Consider the following 22016-nt stretch of genomic DNA (forward strand, 5'->3'; position numbering starts at 1 on the left):
ACAACATTCGATAGCGTACTTCTTTCGAATCAAACATCATCTCAAGATCTATAAACGAATCGAAGTTTGGCACCATGGTGGTGTTTGGGAACGGTGCGTTCTCATTCATATTTAAGTGCTTACTTATCGCAGTCATTTTAACGTATCGAGCCTATAATACCTCCAACCGTAGCGCAACTGTCGCCTTTCGACAGTTTGCTTTCCATCCGGCCGCCGTATACGGAAGCGATCTGATAGGGCCTGGCTCCATCGCCAACAGCAGGAGCCTCTGGTCTCACAATTCGGCTACGAAGAACGTGGTTTGCTCTTCGAAAGAAACTTGAAAGCAACATCAGCGATGAGGTCAACGAAGGTGACAAATAAATGTTTCGAATCGAGATAATCGCGGCGTTGCAGTAGTTGTTATACTGAATGCACAGGACATTTTTCATTTGCATTAGACAACGCTACACGACGATTCGGTGCTTATTTCTGCAGTAAGTAAGTGGGCCGACTACTTTCCTCCGATCGGATACCAACGTGGACGGATGCCATCATTAAATGATTCACGAGTGGGAGCTTGGTCAGCTGCACTGCAGCAGGGCGTTACAGCGTGTACACCAGCCACAGTACGATGCGATTTCGAATCGACAAACGACTTCTTTCCGTAAGGACTAGCGAGGGACGCAGTTTCCGATGCATCAGACGAGGTGGCCGAGTGGTTAAGGCGTTGGACTGCTAATCCAATGTGCTCTGCACGCGTGGGTTCGAATCCCATCCTCGTCGAAGAATTTTACGTAAAGCACCCATTTCGGATCACGCCTTCTACATGCGAAACGCCACTCAGTAGTAGCAATGGAACGTGTAGGTGAAAGTTAACATCCGTAAGAAATACGAAACTAAACCGCCTACCAATTGGAAATACACAACATTCGATAGCGTACTTCTTTCGAATCAAACATCATCTCAAGATCTATAAACGAATCGAAGTTTGGCACCATGGTGGTGTTTGGGAACGGTGCGTTCTCATTCATATTTAAGTGCTTACTTATCGCAGTCATTTTAACGTATCGAGCCTATAATACCTCCAACCGTAGCGCAACTGTCGCCTTTCGACAGTTTGCTTTCCATCCGGCCGCCGTATACGGAAGCGATCTGATAGGGCCTGGCTCCATCGCCAACAGCAGGAGCCTCTGGTCTCACAATTCGGCTACGAAGAACGTGGTTTGCTCTTCGAAAGAAACTTGAAAGCAACATCAGCGATGAGGTCAACGAAGGTGACAAATAAATGTTTCGAATCGAGATAATCGCGGCGTTGCAGTAGTTGTTATACTGAATGCACAGGACATTTTTCATTTGCATTAGACAACGCTACACGACGATTCGGTGCTTATTTCTGCAGTAAGTAAGTGGGCCGACTACTTTCCTCCGATCGGATACCGACGTGGACGGATGCCATCATTAAATGATTCACGAGTGGGAGCTTGGTCAGCTGCACTGCAGCAGGGCGATACAGCGTGTACACCAGCCACAGTACGATGCGATTTCGAATCGACAAACGACTTCTTTCCGTAAGGACTAGCGAGGGACGCAGTTTCCGATGCATCAGACGAGGTGGCCGAGTGGTTAAGGCGTTGGACTGCTAATCCAATGTGCTCTGCACGCGTGGGTTCGAATCCCATCCTCGTCGAAGAATTTTACGTAAAGCACCCATTTCGGATCTCGCCTTCTACATGCGAAACGCCACTCAGTGGTAGCAATGGAACGTGTAGGTGAAAGTTAACATCCGTAAGAAATACGAAACTAAACCGCCTACCAATTGGAAATACACAACTTTCGATAGCGTACGTCTTTCGAATCAAACATCATCTCAAGATCTATAAACGAATCGAAGTTTGGCACCATGGTGGTGTTTGGGAACGGTGCGTTCTCATTCATATTTAAGTGCTTACTTATCGCAGTCATTTTAACGTATCGAGCCTATAATACCTCCAACCGTAGCGCAACTGTCGCCTTTCGACAGTTTGCTTTCCATCCGGCCGCCGTATACGGAAGCGATCTGATAGGGCCTGGCTCCATCGCCAACAGCAGGAGCCTCTGGTCTCACAATTCGGCTACGAAGAACGTGGTTTGCTCTTCGAAAGAAACTTGAAAGCAACATCAGCGATGAGGTCAACGAAGGTGACAAATAAATGTTTCGAATCGAGATAATCGCGGCGTTGCAGTAGTTGTTATACTGAATGCACAGGACATTTTTCATTTGCATTAGACAACGCTACACGACGATTCGGTGCTTATTTCTGCAGTAAGTAAGTGGGCCGACTACTTTCCTCCGATCGGATACCAACGTGGACGGATGCCATCATTAAATGATTCACGAGTGGGAGCTTGGTCAGCTGCACTGCAGCAGGGCGATACAGCGTGTACACCAGCCACAGTACGATGCGATTTCGAATCGACAAACGACTTCTTTCCGTAAGGACTAGCGAGGGACGCAGTTTCCGATGCATCAGACGAGGTGGCCGAGTGGTTAAGGCGTTGGACTGCTAATCCAATGTGCTCTGCACGCGTGGGTTCGAATCCCATCCTCGTCGAAGAATTTTACGTAAAGCACCCATTTCGGATCTCGCCTTCTACATGCGAAACGCCACTCAGTGGTAGCAATGGAACGTGTAGGTGAAAGTTAACATCCGTAAGAAATACGAAACTAAACCGCCTACCAATTGGAAATACACAACTTTCGATAGCGTACGTCTTTCGAATCAAACATCATCTCAAGATCTATAAACGAATCGAAGTTTGGCACCATGGTGGTGTTTGGGAACGGTGCGTTCTCATTCATATTTAAGTGCTTACTTATCGCAGTCATTTTAACGTATCGAGCCTATAATACCTCCAACCGTAGCGCAACTGTCGCCTTTCGACAGTTTGCTTTCCATCCGGCCGCCGTATACGGAAGCGATCTGATAGGGCCTGGCTCCATCGCCAACAGCAGGAGCCTCTGGTCTCACAATTCGGCTACGAAGAACGTGGTTTGCTCTTCGAAAGAAACTTGAAAGCAACATCAGCGATGAGGTCAACGAAGGTGACAAATAAATGTTTCGAATCGAGATAATCGCGGCGTTGCAGTAGTTGTTATACTGAATGCACAGGACATTTTTCATTTGCATTAGACAACGCTACACGACGATTCGGTGCTTATTTCTGCAGTAAGTAAGTGGGCCGACTACTTTCCTCCGATCGGATACCAACGTGGACGGATGCCATCATTAAATGATTCACGAGTGGGAGCTTGGTCAGCTGCACTGCAGCAGGGCGATACAGCGTGTACACCAGCCACAGTACGATGCGATTTCGAATCGACAAACGACTTCTTTCCGTAAGGACTAGCGAGGGACGCAGTTTCCGATGCATCAGACGAGGTGGCCGAGTGGTTAAGGCGTTGGACTGCTAATCCAATGTGCTCTGCACGCGTGGGTTCGAATCCCATCCTCGTCGAAGAATTTTACGTAAAGCACCCATTTCGGATCTCGCCTTCTACATGCGAAACGCCACTCAGTGGTAGCAATGGAACGTGTAGGTGAAAGTTAACATCCGTAAGAAATACGAAACTAAACCGCCTACCAATTGGAAATACACAACTTTCGATAGCGTACGTCTTTCGAATCAAACATCATCTCAAGATCTATAAACGAATCGAAGTTTGGCACCATGGTGGTGTTTGGGAACGGTGCGTTCTCATTCATATTTAAGTGCTTACTTATCGCAGTCATTTTAACGTATCGAGCCTATAATACCTCCAACCGTAGCGCAACTGTCGCCTTTCGACAGTTTGCTTTCCATCCGGCCGCCGTATACGGAAGCGATCTGATAGGGCCTGGCTCCATCGCCAACAGCAGGAGCCTCTGGTCTCACAATTCGGCTACGAAGAACGTGGTTTGCTCTTCGAAAGAAACTTGAAAGCAACATCAGCGATGAGGTCAACGAAGGTGACAAATAAATGTTTCGAATCGAGATAATCGCGGCGTTGCAGTAGTTGTTATACTGAATGCACAGGACATTTTTCATTTGCATTAGACAACGCTACACGACGATTCGGTGCTTATTTCTGCAGTAAGTAAGTGGGCCGACTACTTTCCTCCGATCGGATACCAACGTGGACGGATGCCATCATTAAATGATTCACGAGTGGGAGCTTGGTCAGCTGCACTGCAGCAGGGCGTTACAGCGTGTACACCAGCCACAGTACGATGCGATTTCGAATCGACAAACGACTTCTTTCCGTAAGGACTAGCGAGGGACGCAGTTTCCGATGCATCAGACGAGGTGGCCGAGTGGTTAAGGCGTTGGACTGCTAATCCAATGTGCTCTGCACGCGTGGGTTCGAATCCCATCCTCGTCGAAGAATTTTACGTAAAGCACCCATTTCGGATCACGCCTTCTACATGCGAAACGCCACTCAGTAGTAGCAATGGAACGTGTAGGTGAAAGTTAACATCCGTAAGAAATACGAAACTAAACCGCCTACCAATTGGAAATACACAACATTCGATAGCGTACTTCTTTCGAATCAAACATCATCTCAAGATCTATAAACGAATCGAAGTTTGGCACCATGGTGGTGTTTGGGAACGGTGCGTTCTCATTCATATTTAAGTGCTTACTTATCGCAGTCATTTTAACGTATCGAGCCTATAATACCTCCAACCGTAGCGCAACTGTCGCCTTTCGACAGTTTGCTTTCCATCCGGCCGCCGTATACGGAAGCGATCTGATAGGGCCTGGCTCCATCGCCAACAGCAGGAGCCTCTGGTCTCACAATTCGGCTACGAAGAACGTGGTTTGCTCTTCGAAAGAAACTTGAAAGCAACATCAGCGATGAGGTCAACGAAGGTGACAAATAAATGTTTCGAATCGAGATAATCGCGGCGTTGCAGTAGTTGTTATACTGAATGCACAGGACATTTTTCATTTGCATTAGACAACGCTACACGACGATTCGGTGCTTATTTCTGCAGTAAGTAAGTGGGCCGACTACTTTCCTCCGATCGGATACCAACGTGGACGGATGCCATCATTAAATGATTCACGAGTGGGAGCTTGGTCAGCTGCACTGCAGCAGGGCGTTACAGCGTGTACACCAGCCACAGTACGATGCGATTTCGAATCGACAAACGACTTCTTTCCGTAAGGACTAGCGAGGGACGCAGTTTCCGATGCATCAGACGAGGTGGCCGAGTGGTTAAGGCGTTGGACTGCTAATCCAATGTGCTCTGCACGCGTGGGTTCGAATCCCATCCTCGTCGAAGAATTTTACGTAAAGCACCCATTTCGGATCACGCCTTCTACATGCGAAACGCCACTCAGTAGTAGCAATGGAACGTGTAGGTGAAAGTTAACATCCGTAAGAAATACGAAACTAAACCGCCTACCAATTGGAAATACACAACATTCGATAGCGTACTTCTTTCGAATCAAACATCATCTCAAGATCTATAAACGAATCGAAGTTTGGCACCATGGTGGTGTTTGGGAACGGTGCGTTCTCATTCATATTTAAGTGCTTACTTATCGCAGTCATTTTAACGTATCGAGCCTATAATACCTCCAACCGTAGCGCAACTGTCGCCTTTCGACAGTTTGCTTTCCATCCGGCCGCCGTATACGGAAGCGATCTGATAGGGCCTGGCTCCATCGCCAACAGCAGGAGCCTCTGGTCTCACAATTCGGCTACGAAGAACGTGGTTTGCTCTTCGAAAGAAACTTGAAAGCAACATCAGCGATGAGGTCAACGAAGGTGACAAATAAATGTTTCGAATCGAGATAATCGCGGCGTTGCAGTAGTTGTTATACTGAATGCACAGGACATTTTTCATTTGCATTAGACAACGCTACACGACGATTCGGTGCTTATTTCTGCAGTAAGTAAGTGGGCCGACTACTTTCCTCCGATCGGATACCAACGTGGACGGATGCCATCATTAAATGATTCACGAGTGGGAGCTTGGTCAGCTGCACTGCAGCAGGGCGTTACAGCGTGTACACCAGCCACAGTACGATGCGATTTCGAATCGACAAACGACTTCTTTCCGTAAGGACTAGCGAGGGACGCAGTTTCCGATGCATCAGACGAGGTGGCCGAGTGGTTAAGGCGTTGGACTGCTAATCCAATGTGCTCTGCACGCGTGGGTTCGAATCCCATCCTCGTCGAAGAATTTTACGTAAAGCACCCATTTCGGATCACGCCTTCTACATGCGAAACGCCACTCAGTAGTAGCAATGGAACGTGTAGGTGAAAGTTAACATCCGTAAGAAATACGAAACTAAACCGCCTACCAATTGGAAATACACAACATTCGATAGCGTACTTCTTTCGAATCAAACATCATCTCAAGATCTATAAACGAATCGAAGTTTGGCACCATGGTGGTGTTTGGGAACGGTGCGTTCTCATTCATATTTAAGTGCTTACTTATCGCAGTCATTTTAACGTATCGAGCCTATAATACCTCCAACCGTAGCGCAACTGTCGCCTTTCGACAGTTTGCTTTCCATCCGGCCGCCGTATACGGAAGCGATCTGATAGGGCCTGGCTCCATCGCCAACAGCAGGAGCCTCTGGTCTCACAATTCGGCTACGAAGAACGTGGTTTGCTCTTCGAAAGAAACTTGAAAGCAACATCAGCGATGAGGTCAACGAAGGTGACAAATAAATGTTTCGAATCGAGATAATCGCGGCGTTGCAGTAGTTGTTATACTGAATGCACAGGACATTTTTCATTTGCATTAGACAACGCTACACGACGATTCGGTGCTTATTTCTGCAGTAAGTAAGTGGGCCGACTACTTTCCTCCGATCGGATACCAACGTGGACGGATGCCATCATTAAATGATTCACGAGTGGGAGCTTGGTCAGCTGCACTGCAGCAGGGCGTTACAGCGTGTACACCAGCCACAGTACGATGCGATTTCGAATCGACAAACGACTTCTTTCCGTAAGGACTAGCGAGGGACGCAGTTTCCGATGCATCAGACGAGGTGGCCGAGTGGTTAAGGCGTTGGACTGCTAATCCAATGTGCTCTGCACGCGTGGGTTCGAATCCCATCCTCGTCGAAGAATTTTACGTAAAGCACCCATTTCGGATCACGCCTTCTACATGCGAAACGCCACTCAGTAGTAGCAATGGAACGTGTAGGTGAAAGTTAACATCCGTAAGAAATACGAAACTAAACCGCCTACCAATTGGAAATACACAACATTCGATAGCGTACTTCTTTCGAATCAAACATCATCTCAAGATCTATAAACGAATCGAAGTTTGGCACCATGGTGGTGTTTGGGAACGGTGCGTTCTCATTCATATTTAAGTGCTTACTTATCGCAGTCATTTTAACGTATCGAGCCTATAATACCTCCAACCGTAGCGCAACTGTCGCCTTTCGACAGTTTGCTTTCCATCCGGCCGCCGTATACGGAAGCGATCTGATAGGGCCTGGCTCCATCGCCAACAGCAGGAGCCTCTGGTCTCACAATTCGGCTACGAAGAACGTGGTTTGCTCTTCGAAAGAAACTTGAAAGCAACATCAGCGATGAGGTCAACGAAGGTGACAAATAAATGTTTCGAATCGAGATAATCGCGGCGTTGCAGTAGTTGTTATACTGAATGCACAGGACATTTTTCATTTGCATTAGACAACGCTACACGACGATTCGGTGCTTATTTCTGCAGTAAGTAAGTGGGCCGACTACTTTCCTCCGATCGGATACCAACGTGGACGGATGCCATCATTAAATGATTCACGAGTGGGAGCTTGGTCAGCTGCACTGCAGCAGGGCGTTACAGCGTGTACACCAGCCACAGTACGATGCGATTTCGAATCGACAAACGACTTCTTTCCGTAAGGACTAGCGAGGGACGCAGTTTCCGATGCATCAGACGAGGTGGCCGAGTGGTTAAGGCGTTGGACTGCTAATCCAATGTGCTCTGCACGCGTGGGTTCGAATCCCATCCTCGTCGAAGAATTTTACGTAAAGCACCCATTTCGGATCACGCCTTCTACATGCGAAACGCCACTCAGTAGTAGCAATGGAACGTGTAGGTGAAAGTTAACATCCGTAAGAAATACGAAACTAAACCGCCTACCAATTGGAAATACACAACATTCGATAGCGTACTTCTTTCGAATCAAACATCATCTCAAGATCTATAAACGAATCGAAGTTTGGCACCATGGTGGTGTTTGGGAACGGTGCGTTCTCATTCATATTTAAGTGCTTACTTATCGCAGTCATTTTAACGTATCGAGCCTATAATACCTCCAACCGTAGCGCAACTGTCGCCTTTCGACAGTTTGCTTTCCATCCGGCCGCCGTATACGGAAGCGATCTGATAGGGCCTGGCTCCATCGCCAACAGCAGGAGCCTCTGGTCTCACAATTCGGCTACGAAGAACGTGGTTTGCTCTTCGAAAGAAACTTGAAAGCAACATCAGCGATGAGGTCAACGAAGGTGACAAATAAATGTTTCGAATCGAGATAATCGCGGCGTTGCAGTAGTTGTTATACTGAATGCACAGGACATTTTTCATTTGCATTAGACAACGCTACACGACGATTCGGTGCTTATTTCTGCAGTAAGTAAGTGGGCCGACTACTTTCCTCCGATCGGATACCAACGTGGACGGATGCCATCATTAAATGATTCACGAGTGGGAGCTTGGTCAGCTGCACTGCAGCAGGGCGTTACAGCGTGTACACCAGCCACAGTACGATGCGATTTCGAATCGACAAACGACTTCTTTCCGTAAGGACTAGCGAGGGACGCAGTTTCCGATGCATCAGACGAGGTGGCCGAGTGGTTAAGGCGTTGGACTGCTAATCCAATGTGCTCTGCACGCGTGGGTTCGAATCCCATCCTCGTCGAAGAATTTTACGTAAAGCACCCATTTCGGATCACGCCTTCTACATGCGAAACGCCACTCAGTAGTAGCAATGGAACGTGTAGGTGAAAGTTAACATCCGTAAGAAATACGAAACTAAACCGCCTACCAATTGGAAATACACAACATTCGATAGCGTACTTCTTTCGAATCAAACATCATCTCAAGATCTATAAACGAATCGAAGTTTGGCACCATGGTGGTGTTTGGGAACGGTGCGTTCTCATTCATATTTAAGTGCTTACTTATCGCAGTCATTTTAACGTATCGAGCCTATAATACCTCCAACCGTAGCGCAACTGTCGCCTTTCGACAGTTTGCTTTCCATCCGGCCGCCGTATACGGAAGCGATCTGATAGGGCCTGGCTCCATCGCCAACAGCAGGAGCCTCTGGTCTCACAATTCGGCTACGAAGAACGTGGTTTGCTCTTCGAAAGAAACTTGAAAGCAACATCAGCGATGAGGTCAACGAAGGTGACAAATAAATGTTTCGAATCGAGATAATCGCGGCGTTGCAGTAGTTGTTATACTGAATGCACAGGACATTTTTCATTTGCATTAGACAACGCTACACGACGATTCGGTGCTTATTTCTGCAGTAAGTAAGTGGGCCGACTACTTTCCTCCGATCGGATACCAACGTGGACGGATGCCATCATTAAATGATTCACGAGTGGGAGCTTGGTCAGCTGCACTGCAGCAGGGCGTTACAGCGTGTACACCAGCCACAGTACGATGCGATTTCGAATCGACAAACGACTTCTTTCCGTAAGGACTAGCGAGGGACGCAGTTTCCGATGCATCAGACGAGGTGGCCGAGTGGTTAAGGCGTTGGACTGCTAATCCAATGTGCTCTGCACGCGTGGGTTCGAATCCCATCCTCGTCGAAGAATTTTACGTAAAGCACCCATTTCGGATCACGCCTTCTACATGCGAAACGCCACTCAGTAGTAGCAATGGAACGTGTAGGTGAAAGTTAACATCCGTAAGAAATACGAAACTAAACCGCCTACCAATTGGAAATACACAACATTCGATAGCGTACTTCTTTCGAATCAAACATCATCTCAAGATCTATAAACGAATCGAAGTTTGGCACCATGGTGGTGTTTGGGAACGGTGCGTTCTCATTCATATTTAAGTGCTTACTTATCGCAGTCATTTTAACGTATCGAGCCTATAATACCTCCAACCGTAGCGCAACTGTCGCCTTTCGACAGTTTGCTTTCCATCCGGCCGCCGTATACGGAAGCGATCTGATAGGGCCTGGCTCCATCGCCAACAGCAGGAGCCTCTGGTCTCACAATTCGGCTACGAAGAACGTGGTTTGCTCTTCGAAAGAAACTTGAAAGCAACATCAGCGATGAGGTCAACGAAGGTGACAAATAAATGTTTCGAATCGAGATAATCGCGGCGTTGCAGTAGTTGTTATACTGAATGCACAGGACATTTTTCATTTGCATTAGACAACGCTACACGACGATTCGGTGCTTATTTCTGCAGTAAGTAAGTGGGCCGACTACTTTCCTCCGATCGGATACCAACGTGGACGGATGCCATCATTAAATGATTCACGAGTGGGAGCTTGGTCAGCTGCACTGCAGCAGGGCGTTACAGCGTGTACACCAGCCACAGTACGATGCGATTTCGAATCGACAAACGACTTCTTTCCGTAAGGACTAGCGAGGGACGCAGTTTCCGATGCATCAGACGAGGTGGCCGAGTGGTTAAGGCGTTGGACTGCTAATCCAATGTGCTCTGCACGCGTGGGTTCGAATCCCATCCTCGTCGAAGAATTTTACGTAAAGCACCCATTTCGGATCACGCCTTCTACATGCGAAACGCCACTCAGTAGTAGCAATGGAACGTGTAGGTGAAAGTTAACATCCGTAAGAAATACGAAACTAAACCGCCTACCAATTGGAAATACACAACATTCGATAGCGTACTTCTTTCGAATCAAACATCATCTCAAGATCTATAAACGAATCGAAGTTTGGCACCATGGTGGTGTTTGGGAACGGTGCGTTCTCATTCATATTTAAGTGCTTACTTATCGCAGTCATTTTAACGTATCGAGCCTATAATACCTCCAACCGTAGCGCAACTGTCGCCTTTCGACAGTTTGCTTTCCATCCGGCCGCCGTATACGGAAGCGATCTGATAGGGCCTGGCTCCATCGCCAACAGCAGGAGCCTCTGGTCTCACAATTCGGCTACGAAGAACGTGGTTTGCTCTTCGAAAGAAACTTGAAAGCAACATCAGCGATGAGGTCAACGAAGGTGACAAATAAATGTTTCGAATCGAGATAATCGCGGCGTTGCAGTAGTTGTTATACTGAATGCACAGGACATTTTTCATTTGCATTAGACAACGCTACACGACGATTCGGTGCTTATTTCTGCAGTAAGTAAGTGGGCCGACTACTTTCCTCCGATCGGATACCAACGTGGACGGATGCCATCATTAAATGATTCACGAGTGGGAGCTTGGTCAGCTGCACTGCAGCAGGGCGTTACAGCGTGTACACCAGCCACAGTACGATGCGATTTCGAATCGACAAACGACTTCTTTCCGTAAGGACTAGCGAGGGACGCAGTTTCCGATGCATCAGACGAGGTGGCCGAGTGGTTAAGGCGTTGGACTGCTAATCCAATGTGCTCTGCACGCGTGGGTTCGAATCCCATCCTCGTCGAAGAATTTTACGTAAAGCACCCATTTCGGATCACGCCTTCTACATGCGAAACGCCACTCAGTAGTAGCAATGGAACGTGTAGGTGAAAGTTAACATCCGTAAGAAATACGAAACTAAACCGCCTACCAATTGGAAATACACAACATTCGATAGCGTACTTCTTTCGAATCAAACATCATCTCAAGATCTATAAACGAATCGAAGTTTGGCACCATGGTGGTGTTTGGGAACGGTGCGTTCTCATTCATATTTAAGTGCTTACTTATCGCAGTCATTTTAACGTATCGAGCCTATAATACCTCCAACCGTAGCGCAACTGTCGCCTTTCGACAGTTTGCTTTCCATCCGGCCGCCGTATACGGAAGCGATCTGATAGGGCCTGGCTCCATCGCCAACAGCAGGAGCCTCTGGTCTCACAATTCGGCTACGAAGAACGTGGTTTGCTCTTCGAAAGAAACTTGAAAGCAACATCAGCGATGAGGTCAACGAAGGTGACAAATAAATGTTTCGAATCGAGATAATCGCGGCGTTGCAGTAGTTGTTATACTGAATGCACAGGACATTTTTCATTTGCATTAGACAACGCTACACGACGATTCGGTGCTTATTTCTGCAGTAAGTAAGTGGGCCGACTACTTTCCTCCGATCGGATACCAACGTGGACGGATGCCATCATTAAATGATTCACGAGTGGGAGCTTGGTCAGCTGCACTGCAGCAGGGCGTTACAGCGTGTACACCAGCCACAGTACGATGCGATTTCGAATCGACAAACGACTTCTTTCCGTAAGGACTAGCGAGGGACGCAGTTTCCGATGCATCAGACGAGGTGGCCGAGTGGTTAAGGCGTTGGACTGCTAATCCAATGTGCTCTGCACGCGTGGGTTCGAATCCCATCCTCGTCGAAGAATTTTACGTAAAGCACCCATTTCGGATCACGCCTTCTACATGCGAAACGCCACTCAGTAGTAGCAATGGAACGTGTAGGTGAAAGTTAACATCCGTAAGAAATACGAAACTAAACCGCCTACCAATTGGAAATACACAACATTCGATAGCGTACTTCTTTCGAATCAAACATCATCTCAAGATCTATAAACGAATCGAAGTTTGGCACCATGGTGGTGTTTGGGAACGGTGCGTTCTCATTCATATTTAAGTGCTTACTTATCGCAGTCATTTTAACGTATCGAGCCTATAATACCTCCAACCGTAGCGCAACTGTCGCCTTTCGACAGTTTGCTTTCCATCCGGCCGCCGTATACGGAAGCGATCTGATAGGGCCTGGCTCCATCGCCAACAGCAGGAGCCTCTGGTCTCACAATTCGGCTACGAAGAACGTGGTTTGCTCTTCGAAAGAAACTTGAAAGCAACATCAGCGATGAGGTCAACGAAGGTGACAAATAAATGTTTCGAATCGAGATAATCGCGGCGTTGCAGTAGTTGTTATACTGAATGCACAGGACATTTTTCATTTGCATTAGACAACGCTACACGACGATTCGGTGCTTATTTCTGCAGTAAGTAAGTGGGCCGACTACTTTCCTCCGATCGGATACCGACGTGGACGGATGCCATCATTAAATGATTCACGAGTGGGAGCTTGGTCAGCTGCACTGCAGCAGGGCGATACAGCGTGTACACCAGCCACAGTACGATGCGATTTCGAATCGACAAACGACTTCTTTCCGTAAGGACTAGCGAGGGACGCAGTTTCCGATGCATCAGACGAGGTGGCCGAGTGGTTAAGGCGTTGGACTGCTAATCCAATGTGCTCTGCACGCGTGGGTTCGAATCCCATCCTCGTCGAAGAATTTTACGTAAAGCACCCATTTCGGATCTCGCCTTCTACATGCGAAACGCCACTCAGTGGTAGCAATGGAACGTGTAGGTGAAAGTTAACATCCGTAAGAAATACGAAACTAAACCGCCTACCAATTGGAAATACACAACTTTCGATAGCGTACGTCTTTCGAATCAAACATCATCTCAAGATCTATAAACGAATCGAAGTTTGGCACCATGGTGGTGTTTGGGAACGGTGCGTTCTCATTCATATTTAAGTGCTTACTTATCGCAGTCATTTTAACGTATCGAGCCTATAATACCTCCAACCGTAGCGCAACTGTCGCCTTTCGACAGTTTGCTTTCCATCCGGCCGCCGTATACGGAAGCGATCTGATAGGGCCTGGCTCCATCGCCAACAGCAGGAGCCTCTGGTCTCACAATTCGGCTACGAAGAACGTGGTTTGCTCTTCGAAAGAAACTTGAAAGCAACATCAGCGATGAGGTCAACGAAGGTGACAAATAAATGTTTCGAATCGAGATAATCGCGGCGTTGCAGTAGTTGTTATACTGAATGCACAGGACATTTTTCATTTGCATTAGACAACGCTACACGACGATTCGGTGCTTATTTCTGCAGTAAGTAAGTGGGCCGACTACTTTCCTCCGATCGGATACCAACGTGGACGGATGCCATCATTAAATGATTCACGAGTGGGAGCTTGGTCAGCTGCACTGCAGCAGGGCGTTACAGCGTGTACACCAGCCACAGTACGATGCGATTTCGAATCGACAAACGACTTCTTTCCGTAAGGACTAGCGAGGGACGCAGTTTCCGATGCATCAGACGAGGTGGCCGAGTGGTTAAGGCGTTGGACTGCTAATCCAATGTGCTCTGCACGCGTGGGTTCGAATCCCATCCTCGTCGAAGAATTTTACGTAAAGCACCCATTTCGGATCACGCCTTCTACATGCGAAACGCCACTCAGTAGTAGCAATGGAACGTGTAGGTGAAAGTTAACATCCGTAAGAAATACGAAACTAAACCGCCTACCAATTGGAAATACACAACATTCGATAGCGTACTTCTTTCGAATCAAACATCATCTCAAGATCTATAAACGAATCGAAGTTTGGCACCATGGTGGTGTTTGGGAACGGTGCGTTCTCATTCATATTTAAGTGCTTACTTATCGCAGTCATTTTAACGTATCGAGCCTATAATACCTCCAACCGTAGCGCAACTGTCGCCTTTCGACAGTTTGCTTTCCATCCGGCCGCCGTATACGGAAGCGATCTGATAGGGCCTGGCTCCATCGCCAACAGCAGGAGCCTCTGGTCTCACAATTCGGCTACGAAGAACGTGGTTTGCTCTTCGAAAGAAACTTGAAAGCAACATCAGCGATGAGGTCAACGAAGGTGACAAATAAATGTTTCGAATCGAGATAATCGCGGCGTTGCAGTAGTTGTTATACTGAATGCACAGGACATTTTTCATTTGCATTAGACAACGCTACACGACGATTCGGTGCTTATTTCTGCAGTAAGTAAGTGGGCCGACTACTTTCCTCCGATCGGATACCAACGTGGACGGATGCCATCATTAAATGATTCACGAGTGGGAGCTTGGTCAGCTGCACTGCAGCAGGGCGTTACAGCGTGTACACCAGCCACAGTACGATGCGATTTCGAATCGACAAACGACTTCTTTCCGTAAGGACTAGCGAGGGACGCAGTTTCCGATGCATCAGACGAGGTGGCCGAGTGGTTAAGGCGTTGGACTGCTAATCCAATGTGCTCTGCACGCGTGGGTTCGAATCCCATCCTCGTCGAAGAATTTTACGTAAAGCACCCATTTCGGATCACGCCTTCTACATGCGAAACGCCACTCAGTAGTAGCAATGGAACGTGTAGGTGAAAGTTAACATCCGTAAGAAATACGAAACTAAACCGCCTACCAATTGGAAATACACAACATTCGATAGCGTACTTCTTTCGAATCAAACATCATCTCAAGATCTATAAACGAATCGAAGTTTGGCACCATGGTGGTGTTTGGGAACGGTGCGTTCTCATTCATATTTAAGTGCTTACTTATCGCAGTCATTTTAACGTATCGAGCCTATAATACCTCCAACCGTAGCGCAACTGTCGCCTTTCGACAGTTTGCTTTCCATCCGGCCGCCGTATACGGAAGCGATCTGATAGGGCCTGGCTCCATCGCCAACAGCAGGAGCCTCTGGTCTCACAATTCGGCTACGAAGAACGTGGTTTGCTCTTCGAAAGAAACTTGAAAGCAACATCAGCGATGAGGTCAACGAAGGTGACAAATAAATGTTTCGAATCGAGATAATCGCGGCGTTGCAGTAGTTGTTATACTGAATGCACAGGACATTTTTCATTTGCATTAGACAACGCTACACGACGATTCGGTGCTTATTTCTGCAGTAAGTAAGTGGGCCGACTACTTTCCTCCGATCGGATACCGACGTGGACGGATGCCATCATTAAATGATTCACGAGTGGGAGCTTGGTCAGCTGCACTGCAGCAGGGCGATACAGCGTGTACACCAGCCACAGTACGATGCGATTTCGAATCGACAAACGACTTCTTTCCGTAAGGACTAGCGAGGGACGCAGTTTCCGATGCATCAGACGAGGTGGCCGAGTGGTTAAGGCGTTGGACTGCTAATCCAATGTGCTCTGCACGCGTGGGTTCGAATCCCATCCTCGTCGAAGAATTTTACGTAAAGCACCCATTTCGGATCTCGCCTTCTACATGCGAAACGCCACTCAGTGGTAGCAATGGAACGTGTAGGTGAAAGTTAACATCCGTAAGAAATACGAAACTAAACCGCCTACCAATTGGAAATACACAACTTTCGATAGCGTACGTCTTTCGAATCAAACATCATCTCAAGATCTATAAACGAATCGAAGTTTGGCACCATGGTGGTGTTTGGGAACGGTGCGTTCTCATTCATATTTAAGTGCTTACTTATCGCAGTCATTTTAACGTATCGAGCCTATAATACCTCCAACCGTAGCGCAACTGTCGCCTTTCGACAGTTTGCTTTCCATCCGGCCGCCGTATACGGAAGCGATCTGATAGGGCCTGGCTCCATCGCCAACAGCAGGAGCCTCTGGTCTCACAATTCGGCTACGAAGAACGTGGTTTGCTCTTCGAAAGAAACTTGAAAGCAACATCAGCGATGAGGTCAACGAAGGTGACAAATAAATGTTTCGAATCGAGATAATCGCGGCGTTGCAGTAGTTGTTATACTGAATGCACAGGACATTTTTCATTTGCATTAGACAACGCTACACGACGATTCGGTGCTTATTTCTGCAGTAAGTAAGTGGGCCGACTACTTTCCTCCGATCGGATACCAACGTGGACGGATGCCATCATTAAATGATTCACGAGTGGGAGCTTGGTCAGCTGCACTGCAGCAGGGCGATACAGCGTGTACACCAGCCACAGTACGATGCGATTTCGAATCGACAAACGACTTCTTTCCGTAAGGACTAGCGAGGGACGCAGTTTCCGATGCATCAGACGAGGTGGCCGAGTGGTTAAGGCGTTGGACTGCTAATCCAATGTGCTCTGCACGCGTGGGTTCGAATCCCATCCTCGTCGAAGAATTTTACGTAAAGCACCCATTTCGGATCTCGCCTTCTACATGCGAAACGCCACTCAGTGGTAGCAATGGAACGTGTAGGTGAAAGTTAACATCCGTAAGAAATACGAAACTAAACCGCCTACCAATTGGAAATACACAACTTTCGATAGCGTACGTCTTTCGAATCAAACATCATCTCAAGATCTATAAACGAATCGAAGTTTGGCACCATGGTGGTGTTTGGGAACGGTGCGTTCTCATTCATATTTAAGTGCTTACTTATCGCAGTCATTTTAACGTATCGAGCCTATAATACCTCCAACCGTAGCGCAACTGTCGCCTTTCGACAGTTTGCTTTCCATCCGGCCGCCGTATACGGAAGCGATCTGATAGGGCCTGGCTCCATCGCCAACAGCAGGAGCCTCTGGTCTCACAATTCGGCTACGAAGAACGTGGTTTGCTCTTCGAAAGAAACTTGAAAGCAACATCAGCGATGAGGTCAACGAAGGTGACAAATAAATGTTTCGAATCGAGATAATCGCGGCGTTGCAGTAGTTGTTATACTGAATGCACAGGACATTTTTCATTTGCATTAGACAACGCTACACGACGATTCGGTGCTTATTTCTGCAGTAAGTAAGTGGGCCGACTACTTTCCTCCGATCGGATACCAACGTGGACGGATGCCATCATTAAATGATTCACGAGTGGGTGCTTGGTCAGCTGCACTGCAGCAGGGCGTTACAGCGTGTACACCAGCCACAGTACGATGCGATTTCGAATCGACAAACGTCTTCTTTCCGTAAGGACTAGCGAGGGACGCAGTTTCCGATGCATCAGACGAGGTGGCCGAGTGGTTAAGGCGTTGGACTGCTAATCCAATGTGCTCTGCACGCGTGGGTTCGAATCCCATCCTCGTCAAAGAATTTTACGTAAAGCACCCATTTCGGATCTCGCCTTCTACATGCGAAACGCCACTCAGTGGTAGCAATGGAACGTGTAGGTGAAAGTTAACATCCGTAAGAAATACGAAACTAAACCGCCTACCAATTGGAAATACACAACATTCGATAGCGTACGTCTTTCGAATCAAACATCATCTCAAGATCTATAAACGAATCGAAGTTTGGCACCATGGTGGTGTTTGGGAACGGTGCGTTCTCATTCATATTTAAGTGCTTACTTATCGCAGTCATTTTAACGTATCGAGCCTATAATACCTAGAACCGTAGCGCAACTGTCGCCTTTCGACAGTTTGCTTTCCATCCGGCCGCCGTATACGGAAGCGATCTGATAGGGCCTGGCTCCATCGCCAACAGCAGGAGCCTCTGGTCTCACAATTCGGCTACGAAGAACGTGGTTTGCTCTTCGAAAGAAACTTGAAAGCAACATCAGCGATGAGGTCAACGAAGGTGACAAATAAATGTTTCGAATCGAGATAATCGCGGCGTTGCAGTAGTTGTTATACTGAATGCACAGGACATTTTTCATTTGCATTAGACAACGCTACACGACGATTCGGTGCTTATTTCTGCAGTAAGTAAGTGGGCCGACTACTTTCCTCCGATCGGATACCGACGTGGACGGATGCCATCATTAAATGATTCACGAGTGGGAGCTTGGTCAGCTGCACTGCAGCAGGGCGATACAGCGTGTACACCAGCCACAGTACGATGCGATTTCGAATCGACAAACGACTTCTTTCCGTAAGGACTAGCGAGGGACGCAGTTTCCGATGCATCAGACGAGGTGGCCGAGTGGTTAAGGCGTTGGACTGCTAATCCAATGTGCTCTGCACGCGTGGGTTCGAATCCCATCCTCGTCGAAGAATTTTACGTAAAGCACCCATTTCGGATCTCGCCTTCTACATGCGAAACGCCACTCAGTGGTAGCAATGGAACGTGTAGGTGAAAGTTAACATCCGTAAGAAATACGAAACTAAACCGCCTACCAATTGGAAATACACAACTTTCGATAGCGTACGTCTTTCGAATCAAACATCATCTCAAGATCTATAAACGAATCGAAGTTTGGCACCATGGTGGTGTTTGGGAACGGTGCGTTCTCATTCATATTTAAGTGCTTACTTATCGCAGTCATTTTAACGTATCGAGCCTATAATACCTCCAACCGTAGCGCAACTGTCGCCTTTCGACAGTTTGCTTTCCATCCGGCCGCCGTATACGGAAGCGATCTGATAGGGCCTGGCTCCATCGCCAACAGCAGGAGCCTCTGGTCTCACAATTCGGCTACGAAGAACGTGGTTTGCTCTTCGAAAGAAACTTGAAAGCAACATCAGCGATGAGGTCAACGAAGGTGACAAATAAATGTTTCGAATCGAGATAATCGCGGCGTTGCAGTAGTTGTTATACTGAATGCACAGGACATTTTTCATTTGCATTAGACAACGCTACACGACGATTCGGTGCTTATTTCTGCAGTAAGTAAGTGGGCCGACTACTTTCCTCCGATCGGATACCAACGTGGACGGATGCCATCATTAAATGATTCACGAGTGGGAGCTTGGTCAGCTGCACTGCAGCAGGGCGATACAGCGTGTACACCAGCCACAGTACGATGCGATTTCGAATCGACAAACGACTTCTTTCCGTAAGGACTAGCGAGGGACGCAGTTTCCGATGCATCAGACGAGGTGGCCGAGTGGTTAAGGCGTTGGACTGCTAATCCAATGTGCTCTGCACGCGTGGGTTCGAATCCCATCCTCGTCGAAGAATTTTACGTAAAGCACCCATTTCGGATCTCGCCTTCTACATGCGAAACGCCACTCAGTGGTAGCAATGGAACGTGTAGGTGAAAGTTAACATCCGTAAGAAATACGAAACTAAACCGCCTACCAATTGGAAATACACAACTTTCGATAGCGTACGTCTTTCGAATCAAACATCATCTCAAGATCTATAAACGAATCGAAGTTTGGCACCATGGTGGTGTTTGGGAACGGTGCGTTCTCATTCATATTTAAGTGCTTACTTATCGCAGTCATTTTAACGTATCGAGCCTATAATACCTCCAACCGTAGCGCAACTGTCGCCTTTCGACAGTTTGCTTTCCATCCGGCCGCCGTATACGGAAGCGATCTGATAGGGCCTGGCTCCATCGCCAACAGCAGGAGCCTCTGGTCTCACAATTCGACTACGAGGAACGTGGTTTGCTCTTCGAAAGAAACTTGAAAGCAACAATAGCGATGAGGTCAACGAAGGTGACAAATAAATGTTTCGAATCGAGATAATCGCGTCGTTGCAGTAGTTGTTATACTGAATGCACAGAACATTTTTCATTTGCATTAGACAACGCTACACGACGATTCGGTGCTTATTTCTGCAGTAAGTAAGTGGGCCGACTACTTTCCTCCGATCGGATACCGACGTGGACGGATGCCATCATTAAATGATTCACGAGTGGGAGCTTGGTCAGCTGCACTGCAGCAGGGCGTTACAGTGTGTACACCAGCCACAGTACGATGCGATTTCGAATCGACAAACGACTTCTTTCCGTAAGGACTAGCGAGGGACGCAGTTTCCGATGCATCAGACGAGGTGGCCGAGTGGTTAAGGCGTTGGACTGCTAATCCAATGTGCTCTGCACGCGTGCGTTCGAATCCCATCCTCGTCGAAGAATTTTACGTAAAGCACCCATTTCGGATCTCGCCTTCTACATGCGAAACGCCACTCAGTGGTAGCAATGGAACGTGTAGGTGAAAGTTAACATCCGTAAGAAATACGAAACTAAACCGCCTACCAATTGGAAATACACAACTTTCGATAGCGTACGTCTTTCGAATCAAACATCATCTCAAGATCTATAAACGAATCGAAGTTTGGCACCATGGTGGTGTTTGGGAACGGTGCGTTCTCATTCATATTTAAGTGCTTACTTATCGCAGTCATTTTAACGTATCGAGCCTATAATACCTCCAACCGTAGCGCAACTGTCGCCTTTCGACAGTTTGCTTTCCATCCGGCCGCCGTATACGGAAGCGATCTGATAGGGCCTGGCTCCATCGCCAACAGCAGGAGCCTCTGGTCTCACAATTCGGCTACGAAGAACGTGGTTTGCTCTTCGAAAGAAACTTGAAAGCAACATCAGCGATGAGGTCAACGAAGGTGACAAATAAATGTTTCGAATCGAGATAATCGCGGCGTTGCAGTAGTTGTTATACTGAATGCACAGGACATTTTTCATTTGCATTAGACAACGCTACACGACGATTCGGTGCTTATTTCTGCAGTAAGTAAGTGGGCCGACTACTTTCCTCCGATCGGATACCAACGTGGACGGATGCCATCATTAAATGATTCACGAGTGGGAGCTTGGCCAGCTGCACTGCAGCAGGGCGATACAGCGTGTACACCAGCCACAGTACGATGCGATTTCGAATCGACAAACGACTTCTTTCCGTAAGGACTAGCGAGGGACGCAGTTTCCGATGCATCAGACGAGGTGGCCGAGTGGTTAAGGCGTTGGACTGCTAATCCAATGTGCTCTGCACGCGTGGGTTCGAATCCCATCCTCGTCGAAGAATTTTACGTAAAGCACCCATTTCGGATCTCGCCTTCTACATGCGAAACGCCACTCAGTGGTAGCAATGGAACGTGTAGGTGAAAGTTAACATCCGTAAGAAATACGAAACTAAACCGCCTACCAATTGGAAATACACAACTTTCGATAGCGTACGTCTTTCGAATCAAACATCATCTCAAGATCTATAAACGAATCGAAGTTTGGCACCATGGTGGTGTTTGGGAACGGTGCGTTCTCATTCATATTTAAGTGCTTACTTATCGCAGTCATTTTAACGTATCGAGCCTATAATACCTCCAACCGTAGCGCAACTGTCGCCTTTCGACAGTTTGCTTTCCATCCGGCCGCCGTATACGGAAGCGATCTGATAGGGCCTGGCTCCATCGCCAACAGCAGGAGCCTCTGGTCTCACAATTCGGCTACGAAGAACGTGGTTTGCTCTTCGAAAGAAACT

The 22016-nt window shown here is 47.5% G+C and overlaps 24 non-coding genes across 24 annotated transcripts; all 24 read left to right on the forward strand.

Moving 5' to 3' along the window:
• The first annotated feature begins 683 nt into the window (after nucleotides 1–683).
• Trnas-gcu lies at nucleotides 684–765 on the forward strand. The gene has a single exon. It is a non-coding gene; the product is annotated as a tRNA-Ser (tRNA).
• Nucleotides 766–1587: 822 nt separating this feature from the next.
• Trnas-gcu lies at nucleotides 1588–1669 on the forward strand. Its single transcript has one exon. It is a non-coding gene; the product is annotated as a tRNA-Ser (tRNA).
• An 822-nt stretch (nucleotides 1670–2491) lies between these two features.
• Nucleotides 2492–2573, forward strand: Trnas-gcu. Its single transcript has one exon. It is a non-coding gene; the product is annotated as a tRNA-Ser (tRNA).
• An 822-nt stretch (nucleotides 2574–3395) lies between these two features.
• Trnas-gcu lies at nucleotides 3396–3477 on the forward strand. Its single transcript has one exon. It is a non-coding gene; the product is annotated as a tRNA-Ser (tRNA).
• Nucleotides 3478–4299: 822 nt separating this feature from the next.
• On the forward strand, nucleotides 4300–4381 carry Trnas-gcu. The gene has a single exon. It is a non-coding gene; the product is annotated as a tRNA-Ser (tRNA).
• An 822-nt stretch (nucleotides 4382–5203) lies between these two features.
• On the forward strand, nucleotides 5204–5285 carry Trnas-gcu. The gene has a single exon. It is a non-coding gene; the product is annotated as a tRNA-Ser (tRNA).
• Nucleotides 5286–6107: 822 nt separating this feature from the next.
• Nucleotides 6108–6189, forward strand: Trnas-gcu. Its single transcript has one exon. It is a non-coding gene; the product is annotated as a tRNA-Ser (tRNA).
• An 822-nt stretch (nucleotides 6190–7011) lies between these two features.
• Nucleotides 7012–7093, forward strand: Trnas-gcu. Its single transcript has one exon. It is a non-coding gene; the product is annotated as a tRNA-Ser (tRNA).
• An 822-nt stretch (nucleotides 7094–7915) lies between these two features.
• Trnas-gcu lies at nucleotides 7916–7997 on the forward strand. Its single transcript has one exon. It is a non-coding gene; the product is annotated as a tRNA-Ser (tRNA).
• Nucleotides 7998–8819: 822 nt separating this feature from the next.
• Nucleotides 8820–8901, forward strand: Trnas-gcu. Its single transcript has one exon. It is a non-coding gene; the product is annotated as a tRNA-Ser (tRNA).
• An 822-nt stretch (nucleotides 8902–9723) lies between these two features.
• Nucleotides 9724–9805, forward strand: Trnas-gcu. The gene has a single exon. It is a non-coding gene; the product is annotated as a tRNA-Ser (tRNA).
• An 822-nt stretch (nucleotides 9806–10627) lies between these two features.
• On the forward strand, nucleotides 10628–10709 carry Trnas-gcu. Its single transcript has one exon. It is a non-coding gene; the product is annotated as a tRNA-Ser (tRNA).
• Nucleotides 10710–11531: 822 nt separating this feature from the next.
• Trnas-gcu lies at nucleotides 11532–11613 on the forward strand. The gene has a single exon. It is a non-coding gene; the product is annotated as a tRNA-Ser (tRNA).
• Nucleotides 11614–12435: 822 nt separating this feature from the next.
• Trnas-gcu lies at nucleotides 12436–12517 on the forward strand. The gene has a single exon. It is a non-coding gene; the product is annotated as a tRNA-Ser (tRNA).
• An 822-nt stretch (nucleotides 12518–13339) lies between these two features.
• Nucleotides 13340–13421, forward strand: Trnas-gcu. The gene has a single exon. It is a non-coding gene; the product is annotated as a tRNA-Ser (tRNA).
• An 822-nt stretch (nucleotides 13422–14243) lies between these two features.
• Nucleotides 14244–14325, forward strand: Trnas-gcu. Its single transcript has one exon. It is a non-coding gene; the product is annotated as a tRNA-Ser (tRNA).
• Nucleotides 14326–15147: 822 nt separating this feature from the next.
• On the forward strand, nucleotides 15148–15229 carry Trnas-gcu. The gene has a single exon. It is a non-coding gene; the product is annotated as a tRNA-Ser (tRNA).
• An 822-nt stretch (nucleotides 15230–16051) lies between these two features.
• On the forward strand, nucleotides 16052–16133 carry Trnas-gcu. Its single transcript has one exon. It is a non-coding gene; the product is annotated as a tRNA-Ser (tRNA).
• Nucleotides 16134–16955: 822 nt separating this feature from the next.
• On the forward strand, nucleotides 16956–17037 carry Trnas-gcu. Its single transcript has one exon. It is a non-coding gene; the product is annotated as a tRNA-Ser (tRNA).
• Nucleotides 17038–17859: 822 nt separating this feature from the next.
• Nucleotides 17860–17941, forward strand: Trnas-gcu. Its single transcript has one exon. It is a non-coding gene; the product is annotated as a tRNA-Ser (tRNA).
• An 822-nt stretch (nucleotides 17942–18763) lies between these two features.
• On the forward strand, nucleotides 18764–18845 carry Trnas-gcu. Its single transcript has one exon. It is a non-coding gene; the product is annotated as a tRNA-Ser (tRNA).
• Nucleotides 18846–19667: 822 nt separating this feature from the next.
• Nucleotides 19668–19749, forward strand: Trnas-gcu. Its single transcript has one exon. It is a non-coding gene; the product is annotated as a tRNA-Ser (tRNA).
• An 822-nt stretch (nucleotides 19750–20571) lies between these two features.
• On the forward strand, nucleotides 20572–20653 carry Trnas-gcu. Its single transcript has one exon. It is a non-coding gene; the product is annotated as a tRNA-Ser (tRNA).
• An 822-nt stretch (nucleotides 20654–21475) lies between these two features.
• Nucleotides 21476–21557, forward strand: Trnas-gcu. The gene has a single exon. It is a non-coding gene; the product is annotated as a tRNA-Ser (tRNA).
• Nucleotides 21558–22016: the final 459 nt, after the last annotated feature.

This window comes from Schistocerca piceifrons, unplaced genomic scaffold (genome assembly GCF_021461385.2).
Source record: "Schistocerca piceifrons isolate TAMUIC-IGC-003096 unplaced genomic scaffold, iqSchPice1.1 HiC_scaffold_2315, whole genome shotgun sequence".
Taxonomy (NCBI): domain Eukaryota; kingdom Metazoa; phylum Arthropoda; class Insecta; order Orthoptera; family Acrididae; genus Schistocerca; species Schistocerca piceifrons.